Source organism: Podarcis melisellensis (assembly GCF_964234715.1).
Source record: "Podarcis melisellensis genome assembly, chromosome: 11".
NCBI classification, from domain to species: Eukaryota; Metazoa; Chordata; class Lepidosauria; order Squamata; family Lacertidae; genus Podarcis; species Podarcis melisellensis.
Window position 1 is genome coordinate 21,362,210 of NC_138543.1, and position 16,540 is coordinate 21,378,749.

The following is a 16,540-nucleotide window of genomic DNA, read 5'->3' on the forward strand; positions in this document are numbered from 1 at the left end:
GCAATGCTTAAAAACCTCCAAGGAAGGAGAGTCCACAACCTCCCGAAGGAGACCTTTCCACTTCTGCATAGCTCTTTTTTATAATATTTTGTATTAATTTTTACATATAAATTATAATGCGTTATCACTTATACAATCTTTTTGGACGTCCCTCAGCACCTCAGATGATCCACCGTTTTAACCACTTCTTATGCATTTCTTAAATTTATATTACCTTTAAATATCTTAACTAATCCTCCTCCCCCTTATCCATTTTTGCAATAATTCCAATAATACTCCTCACAAAACTTCTTGCAAACCTACAAACGTCGTCTGATCTTCACAAATACTTTTCAAATAATCTGTAAATTTACTCCAGTCTTCTGTGAATTTCTGGTCCCACCAATTTCGAATCCTTCCACTTTCGCATAGCTCTTAACTGTCTCAAAGTTTTTCCTGATGTTTAGTTGGACTCCCCTTTCAGGATGTTTGTGGAAGCTTGATTTAGAAAGAGCAGTTGTCAAATGTGCATACGAGTTTTATAGTCGCACACCAGGCTAATATTATTCTTTTGAATTATTCACATCAATTCTGTTGTATTCATAGATGGCATGTAAATAATTCAGAGCCCGGCTTTCCATTTCTCGTGTAGGAAGCCTTTTACAGAATCATGTGACTGAATGTGATTAGACAGAATGAATTTATTACCGAAGGGTCCTGGTACAATCAGTGTGCGCTATCTGCAGAGAGGAGTCAAACTCACATTGCCTAGACGTGTCTTTTTTATTATTAGCACCCAGACTGTATTTCATCAAACCCAGCACAATGAAGCTGTTAACCCAAGGAGGGACCTCTATGTCTTTAATAATCGTGTGTGACAGAGGACTGTTTAGCAAGTATGGTTTTCCTGTAAAAGAAAAGCTGCTGTAGGGGAAGCCACACCTCCTGTACATTTGCACTGCATCATTCTGCTGCACTGAATCATACAGTATACATCCTTGCTGGAAGGGTAGGTGTGGAATGCAACCAACAGGACATCTGCCAGACAGAGGCTAATAGAATTAGCCAGTGGAATTACTGTCAGAATTTCATCCCAGCAACAACTGAATTTGGGCTCTTTCAGTTGACCTATTTATTGAGCGTCCATCTTATGCAAAGCTCACCTGGAGGGTAGATTGTACCCAGTCTTCATGGGGCAAAACTGCCATCATCTTAGCACAAATATTTGAGGGCCAGATTATTCCAGCTCTACCGCCGATGGCAGATTTGAATGACTGCTGTGACACAGTGGAGACCCATGGCCTTTAAAATGGTGTTGGACTCCAACTCCCATAAGCCTCCGCCATAATGTTCAATGGTCAAGGATGATAGGAGTTGATGTGCAGCAAATATTGGGAGGGCCACAACTTCCCCACTCCTGCTTTTAAAAAGAAAATGGTCGGGTTTCTAGTCCTTATGCTTGAAAGTAGGTTGTTGTTGTTTAGTCATTTAGTAGTGTCCAACTCTTCGTGATCCCATGGACAGAGCACGCCAGGCACTCCTGTCTTCCACTGCCTGCCGCAGTTTGGTCAGACTCCTGTTTGTAGCTTCGAGAACACTGTCCAACCATCTTGTCCTCTGTCGTCCCCTTCTCCTTGTGCCCTCCATCTTTCCCAGCATCAGGGTCTTTTCCGGGGAGTCTTCTCTTCTCATGAGTTGGCCGAAGTATTGGAGCCTCAGCTTCAGGATCTGTCCTTCCAGTGATCACTCAGGGCTGATTTCCTTAAGTATGGATAGGTTTGATCTTCTTGCAGTCCATGGGACTTTCAAGAGTCTCCTCCAGCACCACGACTCAAAAGCATCAATTCTTCGGTGATCAGCCTTCTTTATGGCCCAGCTCTCACTTCCATAAATCACTACTTCCTTAGGATGTCCCTATGAAAATAAAAAAGTAGGACATTCCAGGATCAAATGAGAAACCGGGACAGCTTCTCTAAATCAGGGACACCCCTGGAAAATAGGGACACTTGGAGAGTCTACAGGTGTCCAGGAAACCTTAATGGAAACTTGGTGATTGTTCTCTGAGATGCCTGCTGATCTCCCACGTTAACCTACAGAGCCAGGTCTGGCAGCCCACGCAGGACAACAGCCACCTGGCGCCTTTCTTGTTCCTTCTCCCCCTGAGGCTCACAGCCAGCTTCTTGACCAAGCTAACAATCCCCCCGCAGCTGGTGATATTGTTTATTCACATATTCATGATGGCATAACAAATTTCATAACATCCACAATACACATAGAAACAATTAGCATAAAATTATCAAGAGAACAATTAGCACCAAGTGAAACACAGCAGTTACAGCTAATTGAGCACCGCCAGCAAGCAGCAGCACCAGCCAGCCATTTAATTTGGAGAGGCAGTGTGGTACAGTGGTTGGCCTGTCAAACTAAGGCTGGGGAGATCCATATTCAAATCCTCACTGAGACATGAAACTCACTGGGTGGCGTAGGGCCGCTCACTACCTGTTAGTTTAACCTAGGGGAGGGAGCCATTTTCACTACCATGATCCTTGAAGGAAAGTTGGGCTATAAATGCAATAAATAACTTCAATACTCTGAAACGCTTTCTGAGATAAAGCAGAGATTTAGCAGAGCAAACCTCCCTAGAAGGCAGTTTCACAATCTGCTAAGAAACTCTCTTGTGATTTCTTAGAAGCAGTTGTCACTGCTGTTTCATCACCTGAGCTCCTTGGAGCCAGTTGGGATCTAGTCAAGGGGAAATCAAGCCAACAAATGGCTCTGCCATTTCTCCATGTCAGAGGTAGGCCAAGGTTTCAGCAGGACTGTTACCCATGTCAATAGGAACCCCCCCCCCCAGGAGCATTCAGAAAACCTTCAAGATCCCATAGTTTGTGAGATCTGGGGCCTCCGATCCAAATCAGGACCCTGGTTGGGGGTGGGTATGGGGGCTTTGATCCTTTACCTCAGCTGTCTCAACACAGAATGGGCCCTGTTTCTGCGATTTGCATTGTGGAGCAGAGGGGAAAGCTCCCATTTGAGCAGATTGGCATAGTGGTGGTGGGTCTCTCAAACTGGGTGAAGGGGTATTAAAATGTCAAATGTGGTTCAGTGATGAAGGGGAAGGGGAAGGGCAAAGCGAAGCAAAATATTAATAACTGACCAGGGACAAAGTATTGGGGTTGTAGTAAGCATATTAATGAGAAAATTGACCCAATGTCAGGGAGGAGTATCGATTTTGGTTTCTCTGTGTCTCATTTTTCCAATCTTAAATTCAATCCTCCACATTTGCACATTAGTTTGTGATTTTTTAATTAAACAAAAATCAGTGTTTTACTGGGAATTTCCCCTAATACAGACATTTTTGTTCACATTACATGGTTGGAGAACTGCATAGCAATACAAAACTCAGAGGGCGGCAACATGCAAAGGATGGCTGTGTTTCAGTTTGTGAATTGTTTCAGAAAGTGTGAATTAGGTAAGTTGATTTTTAAAAGTGAGCTGTATTGAACTTTTTCCTCCACCCCTACTCTAGACTGGGAAGGAGGGGTGTGGAATCTAAAAACAAGGATAGACAGGGCCTGTTTAAAATTTTTCCCCTTTTCATTTTTCTTTCTTGGAATATTCAGCCAGAGGAAGAGTTCTATATCTTTTGCATATTGTATAAATTATAAGAACAGGCATTACTTCAATGTATTTGATGCAGATTTCATGCTATTAAAAATAAAAGCAAGAGCCTTGGTTGTTTTCAGGTGCTGCACGTTAGAACAATATCTGCACTTTATCATTTCTTCCGTTTTGTTCCCATGCCCTTGAATTACATTGCCTTGGCTATGATCCAGTGCTAATCCCAGCAGGTCCAAAATGACATCACTGTAGAATCTTAGTACATAAGATGTACAGTTTGTTCCGTATATTTTGGCCCATCTTGTGGGCTCTGCTTCTAAATCCAAATGATTAAACAGGTGCCTAGATGTATTGTGGATTCTTTGCAGGGTTTTTTAATTTTAGAAAAACATTCGTTACAAAAAGACACTTTCTATTCCAATATTCCCATTTATTTTTTTTACAGCATCAAACCTATTCTATTCTGATGAGTATTTGGAGACATTATTCCTCACAATTGCCAATTAAACTCAATTTCCATGTTGGAAGGTCATGGTAGAAGTCAGTACTGTCACAGAAGACTGTCACCAGTCAGGATTTGGTGAAACGTTAACAGGAAACTCTTGACTCCACCATGGGTATTGGGGGCGGGTGGTGGGTGCTTATTCCTCCTTGAATGCTAAACATGTTTATTTTAATGTACACAGACACATGCACATCCAACTTGTCAACATGAGGTTTGAGTGATTTCTGAGACCACTTCTATTGTGAGTGTCTACTGGACTGGGAGGCTGAGAGAAAAGTTAAGGATCTATCCCAAGGAGAAATTTACAGAAGAATCGACTATTTTATCTAGTACCCTCAAAGACTCCAGTTTTCTTTTAAAGAGTGATCCACTTTGTGGAGACTGTCTGTGACTGGAGACAGTCAAGTCATGTATCCACAGCAGTGACCAGAGAAGAAATAACCGATGGGAGGAACACAGAGAGAAGAAACACCATAGTGTACCTGTAGAAGCAAAAGCTGGATGCCTTCACCTATCCCAGCTGCAACAAAACAAGTTTGGGGCTGGAAGTGGGTTTACAGCCTTAAACCCACAACACAGTTACAACTTCCTAACACCCAAAGGGAGCTCAAGTTTAAGTGGCAAGGTCTGAAGGGGGCTTGGAAGTGTGCTTGCTTGAACACAAACACAGACCTACCCATCCATAACTGGAAGCTCTTGCTGCTAATTGTGGCAAATTTGGAGATGGAAGGGTGGCATGGCACATGTTGTCCTTCAACATTACTGCAGCTTTCCTTGACCTGAAGAGGTCTGTGGACATTCACACAGCCCAAAGCCCCCAGGTCTATGCAGAAAATGAGACAAATTATAGATGATGTTGGGGAGGCAATAGTTATGGGGCTGTTGCATGGTATTTCCAGGCAATGTGATTGGGTACTGTTATGCACTGAGCTGAATCCTAGAACAATAGGATCCAGAACGCAGCAGTCTGATTGGTCCGCAGGAGCCACCCAATCCAGCTCCAGGTGGAAGTGAATCAGTGACCTGATTGGCCTGCAGGAGCAGCCAATCAGGCTCCTGGATGAAGTGACTCAGCGACCTGATTGACCTGCAGGAGCAGCCAATCAGGCTCCTGGATGAAGTGAATCAGCAACCTGATTGGCCTGCAGGAGCTGAATGCTATTCACTTTATGGCATGTAACTCAATCTGGTCGTGCAAGATGAGTCTGATGACCACATGGGAGCATGTAGTTAGCTTGTAAAGTATATTATTGGCTAGTCGGTGGGACTGGTTGTTGATGTGTAACTCAACCTGGAGTCTTCCTGAATGCCAAAGTTCTGGCTCAACTTCCAGAATCAATCTTCAGTAGCTGTGATCAGTGTCACAATCGACAAGGTCAAATGGTAGCTTTGCTTTGCTTTCACCACACACAGTCCACTCACTCCTTAATGTGTTGAGGGGGGCTTGTAAGGACCATGCCTTAGATGTCCTTCATTGTGCAGCCTGCCCGCCTGTTGAACGGATGATAATTTGTTCCCTTCACAAGTCTGCTGGGAGTGCTAATTTGCCAACCATCAAGGACATCCGCTGCCAGAGCTGCTCTCCCAAATTGCAATGTGCTCTGGTGACCAGAATGTGCTCGATTCTTTCCTTCGCCCTCCCCACGTAGGCGGAAGCATGGCTGTGAAAGGCGGCAACATAGTCAGGGCAGAAGCAACAATGAGGATAAATAAATCTGATGTAGACAGGGAAGGGCAGGTGCAAGAAGACAGCAGGGAAAGAAGCAAATGCATATAGTTGTGCAGGACTCTTCGGGCAGCAGTGGTTGGTGCAGGAACAGGGGTGGTGGTGCAGGCAGGCGAGGGCTGCTCCCGTGTCTTACCAAACCCAAGCATCACTGCTGATTCCTGAGAGGGAAAGTCTGCAGGGTGGGGCACTGATGCCAATGTGATACTTCCGTTGCCGTGCATACACAGTTCCCAGTGGTTCTCCCTCTCTAGGGTTGGCCATGATGCTGGGTGTTCAGAAGGCAGATGAAAAACACTGCCCTAACTGAGCTGCTCCACTAACTACTACTCTCTTTGTGGCATCCAGATATACCATATTGGCCTGAATATAAGCCTCACTCCCCCCCCCCCAATTCTGACCGTGAAAAGTTAAAGTGCGGCTTATATTCACAACCTTACGGTATGCAGCCAGGAGCGTGGGGCAAGCAGCGGCAGGCAAAGCAGCACCCGCCTTGTGCGCAGTCCCCTGTGCTCTCCCCCAAGGCCAGGAAGGGAAAGAGCAAGGAAGGGGAAGGGCCGCCAACAACGCAGCACAGCTCCACCCCCCTTTTCCCCTCCCCCCTCCAATTTTAAAGGTGCAGCTTATATCCGAGTGTGACTTATATTCTAGCCAATATGGTAAATTTTGCTTCTTTGGAATACATTTTTTCCCAGGAATTTGTCCTGCATTGGCCTTGGGCTTCCATGAACATCTGTATCATGTTCCAACATTCTAGTACAGAGATCCACATAATTCTGCCAACCTAGCAAGACTTTCTGCAGAAACTTTGCTTTGCTTTCTATCTCCACCAATATTGAATTGTTGGGTATGTATGAGACAGTACCTTCTCTGTAGTGGTGCCTAGGCTCTGGAACTTCATTTTTTCCCAAGTGTTTCAAAGCACAATTATTTTTAAATGTGCTTATAATATTTAACTATTCCCAATGTTTAACTGTTTTGATAGCCCCTGGTTGCTGATTTATTTCTGTGTATTTTATTTAAATTATTTGATTATCTGGTCGTGATTTGATATCCTGGTATGTAAGGAGCCTTTAAACCACCGTTTCCTGTTTGAATGTAATGAGAAACTGTGGTCGAAGAAACTCATTATCATAGTTTTATTATGGTCAATAGATCAGAAATGAGACCAAAACCAAACAATGTATCATAATCTTAAGTAGAAAACAAAACGCAAAGGATGGTATAATATAAATGTCATAGCTAGATGCAAGGTAACAAATTACATGAGTGATCCTTACAACTTCAGATAGCCTCCTTGTTCTGATAGCCACTGATAAAAATTGGACATCCATAGAACTTTATCTCCCAATATTTAACATAACATTGAGCTGGACTTCCTGGTAGTTTAGGAAAGGGGCAATCACTTCTTAAATTATCTTGAAAACTGAGAAAAATTTGCCAAAGTAAGATGTACAACAAGACAAAGGGAGGGGAGAGAAGGGAGTTCATAGGCACATAGCTCACTCCCAGTCCAGCAAGCCATTGTTTATTGGACTGGGGTTTGTTAAGTTAAGCTTCACCATAGACTTTATAATACAGTGGTACCTCGGGTTAAGTACTTAATTCGTTCCGGAGGTCCATACTTAACCTGAAACTGTTCTTAACCTGAAGCACCACTTTAGCTAATGGGGCCTCCTGCTGCTGCTGCGCCGCCAGAGCACGATTTCTGTTCTCATCCTGAAGCAAAGTTCTTAACCCGAGGTACTATTTCTGGGTTAGCGGAGTCTGTAACCTGAAGCGTATGTAACCCGAGGTACCACTGTACTATACTATTTGGTCTAATTACAAGTATTATAAAAAGTTCTCACTTTCAATATTGTTGCATTAATTTGGCTGCATTAATTTGAAAGTGGTGATGGAAGTGCCTTTAGAGTTGGATATGCATAAGAACAACCTGGTAACATCTGTACCAGTGCAGCCTTTGTTGGCTGAATATTTTCCTTCATGGTGCATGATTCTGTACAGCTGGCGCTTTGAAAGTATCCCCTGAGAGACACTGACCTCAGTCTCCCGACTGTGTGTTTTCACTTTGTATCTTTTGATTCATGGTGCTTCATTTCACTGAGCAATTCATGGGGTGAGATATCAGACAGGGAACATTTGCAGGGAAGCTTATCCTTCAAGATGGCGACCGGCACTCTACTAATGTGAGCCCGTTGATTTTATCTTTTTATCTTTTTATTCTCTCTTACCCCTTTTAAAGACTATTTTAAAGACTATCTTATTTCTTTTAAAGACTCCTTTTAAAGATTATTTTAATGAACATTGAGCCCAGATAAATTTAAGCACCTCACCGCGAAGAGTTTACAGGAAGATTCATGGGCTGTTCTCACCACAAGTTTGGAGGCACAGACGGAGCATAATTTAGTGTTATGCCGATAACCTTTGGCACACTACTCTTCCTTGAATAGGATACTTTCAAGGAAAATACTCCCTCGACTCTTTGAAAAACCTAGGGAAGATAGAAGAGCGAGGTAAAGGGAGAGATGACTCAGCAATTCAACAGCCCTGCTGAAGCGAGGAGGGGGGTTGGAAAACGCTGCAGAGAATCTGAGGATTTAGAGGAAATGGCATGTTTGCCCCTCACCAAGCAAACCAAAATCAGCGAATTCTTTCATGGAAAAACAAAGGATACTTTTAATATTCCAACCTCGAATAGCTTCTCTCCATTAGCAGAGATAATAGATAAGGAAACTACACCGAAGGAACTTTCCGCTAAACAACCCACTGACCCCCTAAACAACACCATCATGAGACCAAAAGGTCCCAAAAAGGTTCCAACTATTCAGGCGGAAGACTGCATCAGAGAACAAGAAAACCATCTCTCTGAATTACTACTTGAACACTCTACCACGCTAGACCTTGTGGCTAAAACCGTGGACTGTATCTTTAAGTACATAAGAGACATCAAAGGCTCTTTAGAGAAGATCATATCCTTTGTATCCCCAAAAGTTAATGTCAGCCCCGTAGACGTTTTACCGGAGGATAGGGCCGAACCAACACCCAGAGTACCTGCCCTACTGCGCTCAACTCCGCAGACTGGCTGCAAATTTGAAAATGAACAAACTATGGAAGATCTACACACCACATCTTCCTACAATCTTTCACTACAAGCCACTAGACTTTGTTTAATTATCCTCCCCTTCAAAGGTCAGGTTGTTAACTGGTCGTCTATACATGTCGCAAGAAGGCATCTAGCTGAGCTCTTGGGCATAAATCCCCTTTCCATCGATCTAGAATCCACTGTCCACATTTACAGCAAGCCACACATGCAGAGGATACTGCTCACCTTCAAATCTAAAAAGTTTCCAACTTATATGATGTCCCTACGAAGCTCCCTGACTAATTTTGGAATTTTTATTACAAGAGTTTTTATCAACACTAAGATTTGCCCTCTTATACCCTACCTTCCAGCTAAAAGGAAAGCAATTAAAAATGAGGGCACCCCACCTACTACGAGCTCTACCTCTCCACCCTCAGACTTAATTAGTTGGACAGAGACCCCCATGCCCCTCCTATCAAAGGCTACTCATCTAGAGAATTCGATGGAGCAGGAGTTACTTGTTTCCTTCTCCCATCTCCCAAAAGCCGAACAAACAGAGATAACGGACAGACTAGATGAGTTATTACTCTATCTTCGCAACCCTGAAGACCTAGCGCCCATAAAAGAGGCAAACACTCCACCTAACTTGGAGCGAAAAATGGAATATGAATCTCCTCAGGTCACGTCAGAACACCCCCCCCTACTCTGCCCAACTGAAATCCACGCCGAAATCGCTGTGGCGCCCCTAACCACATTACCGGAGCCTTCACCACCCAATGGCTGCATCTTCCACGACTCCGGGAAAGTCCTAGATGCTATTGAAGAGACAAAATGACTCTCACCTCTACTACTATCCTGGAACGTTGCTGGGTGGCAATCGAAAACAATGGACAAAGACGTTCTAAGCTACGTATCACAGTTTAAGATCATCCTGCTCCAAGAAACCTGGATGCAAAATCCTTTCGATCTACACAATTATTTTGCTTTCCACTCCTGTGCCTCAATTGGCCCCAAAGGCGGAAGACCGGCGGGAGGTCTGAGCACCTTCGTATCGATAGATCTAGGAACCTCCCCCACCCAATTGAAAATCGATAAAAAATGGATTTTGGCTGTGAAAATATTCTCTACCCACTTTAAGATCATATGCATCAATGTTTATATTCCCCCACTCATGAAACAAACTGATCTTAAAAACATCTGGAACGAACTGGAAGACTGCATTCTCCTTGTCTCAAATAAGTTTCCCTCTGCCTCCCTAATCATTGGTGGGGACTTTAATGCAAGGCTAGGTCATTCAGACGAACAACTAATCAACGAAAGTGGAATGGGTCCCCTAAATGCTAATGACGAACACTGGCCCCTATTCAGGCGTCATTCACTTGACCCAGTTACCAATTTCGCTGGTACATGTCTCTTTCTAATGGCACTTAGATTAAACCTTGTTATTTTAAACGGCCTCTCCTCGGGAGACTGTCCTGGCCAATTTACTTATTGGTCAGGCTTAAGGCATTCTGTTATTGACTACATCCTTGTCTCCCAAGAACTCTTTGATGAATATATTGAATTCACTGTAGATATAAGAACCGAAAGTGACCATCTCCCTCTAAATCTTAAAAGGACTGAATTTTGGGAACCCTCTAGATGTGGGCTCACCCCACAGACCTCTGATCCTAATGTTCTACAACAAATAGGCAGATCCAGAATCAAATGGTCCCCTTATGTTAATAACAATTTCAGCATTTGGACACAATCAATGGAAGGTCAACTCCTCTGGGCTGATCTGACCTCCAACGATACTGAAGAGCCCTCCCCAATTGGCCATTATAACACATTAATCCGAAAACTCCAACCGCTATTGTCAAGACTCGGGAGATCTAGCCACAATGCGTCCCCTACCAACAAAAAATGGTTTGACCGCGAATGCATCCAGGCAAAACTTATACTCAGGGAATGCTTTAAGGTCTTCCAGCAAAATCCTAACCCTATCACTAAATTAGAGTTACAACTTAAAAAAAAGAACTACAAAGAGTTACTAAAAACCAAAAAAAGAACCGCAGACTCTCTCACCTGGCAGGCCCTCATAAAAGCGTCAATAGAAAAAGACAATACCAACTTCTGGAAAATTATTTCCAGCCAAACCAAAGCTCCTAACGAGGGCACAATAATCCCTGCAAACTCATGGGAAGAGCACTATAAAGTGCTGTTTAGAGAACATCGACCTTCTGCGCTGCTTAACATCCCCTTAGACAATGATACATCATGGCCCCCAACATCTGAAACTGAAATCACTTCGTTAATTCTACAAATGAAATCTGGCAAAGCCCCAGGAAGTGATTTCATTGTTGCTGAACTTCTGAAAGCGCAAATAAACTGGTGGGCCCCGGTTCTTGCAAATCTATTTTCATATATAGATAAGACAACTGAAATCCCTAAAGATTGGGGACTGGCTATAATTGTGCCTATATTTAAAAAGGGTAACCCCTCTGACCCATCTAATTATAGACCAATTAGTCTTCTGAATGTGATCTGCAAACTTTATACAAAACATCTATGCCTAAAATTATGTGAATGGTTAGATCATAATGATTTACTAGAAATTGAACAAGCAGGGTTTACATCTGGACGTTCCACTATTGATCACTGCTTAGTGTTAGATTATTTTGTCTATAAGTATGTGAAACATTGGAAAAAGTCACTGTATGCAGCCTTTGTGGACCTAAAGGCAGCATTTGATTCTGTATCCAGGGGTAGGCTCTGGGCCAAATTGGCCAATATGGGTATTAACAGAAGGTTATTACTTCTGATGATTAAGCTTCATGAGAACAACACCCTCCAGATAAGACTTGCACAGGACGGCAGACTCTCTAGAGAAATCCCAGTCCAAAGAGGAGTTAGACAAGGATGCCTATTAGCCCCATTTTTATTTAACATCTATGTTAACTCCCTGGTCACATGCTGCCGTGAAATCGAAACCCACCCCCCCGTGTTCTCTAACGGCAGAAAAGTACCAGTTTTAATGTATGCGGATGACGCTGTTCTTCTCTCTCAAACCAAAGTGGGTCTGAAACGTGCCTTAGGAAAGTTTAGTGACCAATGTAACACTGAACTGTTAACAATTAACTTTGCCAAAACCAAAATTGTACATTTTAACCGCTCCTTCAGGAAAGATAATTGGAGCGTAAAGGGAAACGCCATTGAACAGACTAAGACCTTCCAATACTTAGGCATCACTTTCTCTTACAATGCCAAATTGTCAACACACCTGACCACATCAGCTATATCAGCAGGAAGAAGTGCAAATGCCATCCTTAGATTATTCAGAAGGAAAGGAGCTGGCTTTCTACCGATGGCCCTAAAAGTTTTTCAGGCAAAATCTTTAGCCCAACTCCTGTATGGCACTCAAATTAGCCCCTCTGTCAACCTTAAGACCCTTGAAACAGTACAATCAAAATTCTTAAGATCACTATTTGCCACCCCAAAGTGTACACCTAATGCAGTCTTAAGGCAAGAGGCAGGACTACCCAGAGTGGAATTAAAAGTCTGGGAGCAAGCAATATCCCTCTGGCTGAAAATCCATTACAATCCTAAGGGACTGTTACCTTGCTTCCTGGCCGCAGTTCCCTATCCTCCTTGGCTTATGCAAATAACTAACAAGATCAAACAAATTGGCCTAAACCCTGAAAATCTCTTTCTTGGAACTCAGAACAAGGCAAAGGCAATTATCACTCAGAGACTTTACGATGTCGAATTACAACAAGAAGACGCCCTACTCCCGGAGACATATAGATGTTTAAAAGCTTGGCCTAACTTTGCAGCTGCCCCTTATTTAACTAACATCACTAACGAAGCTTATAGATGGGCTTTCTCCAGAGCCCGCTTTGAGACAATGCCCTCAGCAGTGCTGTACGGCAAATTCACGCGGGTACCGATGCATGCACGTCTCTGCCCCTGTATGTCTGATAGGGTAGAATCTGTTACACACATCCTTCTGTCCTGCAGATTTTATAGTGAAGAGCGAGCTCGACTTATCTTGCCGCTTTTGTCAAAATTCGTACCCCTACGGCATTATTTGGAATCCTCCCCCGAAATTCTAAGAAAATACCTTCTGGAAGATTCCTCGGGCTCAATATCATATGAGGTGGCCAAATTTTGCGCTTTAGCAATCAGGAAGCGTAGATTTCTGCTGTTGAATGGCACATAGCGAAGTTCCCTTGTGTAATCTTTTTTCTTCTTCTTCTTGATGTTCTTGTGGATCTCCTTTTTGTTTGACCTTGTGATGTTTGGTGTCGCTGGCTTTTGCCGCAACAAAACTTGGTAAACTTGGTAAACCTGGACTTCTGAAGCCCACCCCATATTGCTGTGTTAACCGATCTTTTAATTTTTCTTATAAATTTTTACTCACCCATTATCTATGCCTAATTAAGTATTCTATGTATATGTTTGGTTCTTGCTCTTATTTATTTAATAATTATTTACTTAGATTCATACTGTTATGCTACTTATTTAGATGTTTTGCTTATGCTGGTCTATGACCGTAATAAAGAACTTGACTTGACTTGATATCACTGTACCGGCATTATCAGTGTAAGAAAGAACTCACATCTACAGGTTATTGCATTTCTCAATCCAAGCAATTTCCTAAGGGAAGATATAATACTAAGCTTTCTGGCTATAATCTTTGATTAGGGGCCTTCTAAATTCAATTAATGCAGTGTGCTTCTTTTGCAGGAAGAAGTTTGTTTAATCAGCCATACTTCAGGATTAATTTGTCAGGGATTATTATGGCCTACCATTTAACTATTTGTAACTCTGTGGGGAGCGGGGAGACATCTCCCTCCTTCTTGGGGATCTTTAAGGAATTGTTTTTTTAAAACACTTGCAATACGCATACATCCGGGTTTCCCCATTTTGCCGATTCATCAATAAACCGCCATTCAGACAGCCCGAAAACCCAGATGTAATAATAATAATAACAATAATAATAATTTATTATTTGTACCCCACCCATCTGGCTGGGTTTCCCCAGCCACTCTGGGCGGCTTCCAACAAAGATTAAAAATGCATCAAAATGTCACACATTAAAAACTTCCCTGAACAGGGCTGCCTTCAGATGTCTTCTGAATGTCAGGTAGGTGTTTATCTCTTTGACATCTGGTGGGAGGGCGTTCCACAGGGCGGGTGCCACTACTGAGAAGGCCCTCTGCCTGGTTCCCTGTAGCTTTGCTTCTCGCAGTGAGGGAACCGCCAGAAGGCCCTTGGTGCTGGACCTCAGCATCCGAGCAGAATGATGAGGGTGGAGATGCTCCTTCAGGTATACTAGGCCAAGGCCATTTAGGGCTTTAAAGATCAACACCAACACTTTGAATTGTGCTCGGAAACGTACTGGGAGCCAATGTATGGCAGCTAAAGCAGGGATTATAAATGCAATAATACTGCCTTTATGCATGTCATATCCATTAGTAACCATGCAATAACTCTTGTTCAAAGTGATCATTAGGCAGAGCTGTCAATAAGATCTTCAAATATCTAAAGGGCTGCCACGTGGAAAATGGAACAAGCTTCTTTTCTCCAGCTCTGGAAGGTATGACATGAACCCATAGCTTCAAGTGACAAGAAAAGAGATTCCATATAGACATCAGGAAGACCTTTCTGACAGTAAGAGCTCTTCAATAGTGGAACAGACTCCCTTGCAAGGTGGTGGACTTTCCTTCCTTGGGGGTTTTTCAGCAGAAGTTGGATGGCCATCTGTCATGGATGCTTTAGCTGAGATTCCTGCATTGCAGGGGGTTAGACTGGATGACCTTTGGGGGATCCCTTCCAATTCTACATTCTGCAATTTATGATTTTAAGAGCACTTGGCCCATGGACTTCAACTGGCCATTTTGTTTACAGATTTAGAGACCCCACCTACACCTTCTCTCTTTCTGAAGCCTGAAAGATGGGGATTAAGTTATCCGAAGTAGATCGTCCAAAAAGAAAGTGTTAAAAATTATATGGGCCTGTTATATGTGTCTTGCAGACCACAAGATGCTCACTCTTGATTGACACAAGATGTATCCTAATACGTTGGCCGAGAAAACTTTAATCTACTGTGGTTAACTTCTTTTAATCCTCTTCAGCCTCTGAGCACTAGAGTTGAAGGGCTATTTCACACACTGCTCAGCAACAAATTCAGGTTTCTGAATCTTTTGCCTGAAAACCAGACAGCAGAGGAAAGAGAATATGAAATCCCCCCCTGTGGACAGAGTGCTATACAAAACGTGACCTTCAATGCCAATCCCTCTCAGGTTTTTGTTTGTTTATATTTGCCTTTAGCAGAAATAGCTTTCAGCCTTGCATATGTTTCTGGCAGTAAGAAGAATGCCTAGAAACTTAAATTAAAAAATAAGCTCTGGGCAAGTTGCTAGAGCTTACCCAGAAAGACAAACTGCTCAGTTTACCAAATAATTACAGCACAATTTCTCTTGAACTCCTGGATACTCGTCTGCAGTGTGCAGAACAATGATAATTCTACCCCAACATAATGTGACTGTTTTGGTGTGATAAGTTTAACCAGGTGAATGCTCTGTGATGTCTCCTCACTTGAGAACCCCAGCTATATGAACACCTGATTTGCCCCAAGACACCTGTTTTGAACCTACCCACCTAATCTCACCTGCGTTCATTGTCTTTCCTTCCTGCTACTTCCCTTCTTTGGAAGTTCTGTTTCTTTATCTCTCTAGTTCCTATACCTTTACTGTAACTGACCCGAAGTACATTTACTGCTGGATTTTTTGCGATATTTCAAATATCTATTTTGTTTTTATGCATTTTGTTTTTATAACACACACACACACACACACCCAGCAGATCATGAAAAAGATGAAGAACAGGATATAAGTTATAATAAATAAATAAATGCCAACACATTTTGTTGCCTACCTATGCCTCCATTTTCCCCTGCTTCTTCCATTATTTCCAGGTCTCTATTTTAGACTGCAAGCCATTCCAAATACACCATGAACATAGATGGAATAATAACAATAAGAGTTCTTGAACAATAATTTAATACCATTTTCATTCATGAATATTTGATTCAATTAAAATCATGCTGCTGCCGTTGTTGTTTTTTTTAAAAAAAATTGAATTGAAAGTGAGTATCATCAATGGAAATAATATTTTAATCATTCATCTACCCAGCTGTTGCTGTAACTCTTGATAAATAAGCATGTGCATAGTCCCTAATTACTTCATCTGTCCTTACAAAATCTTAATCTGTAATTAAAATATATTTGATATCAAGAGTAATTGACGATTTTAACGAGTGTTATCAATGCAACTGCTGTGTTTTCATTCTGTAAATATAAGATGATTAACAAATCCAATTACCCAACAAGCTGGCATTCTTCTCTGTGTTGATTTATAGCTTAATTGTTTGTACTCTTGTCTCAGAACAGCTAAGCCCATGTGCCTAAGTCTACTTGTGGCACTGGGATGGTACCAGTAACTGGCCTATGTTTTGTAGAAATGACTGCAGAAAAAACCTTACATGCAGTATAAAATAAATTGTGAATACATTTAAATGGTGGCAAGCAAAGTTCCTACCGCAGTCAATAGAAGTCTTTACAGTATTTGTGTTGTAGAA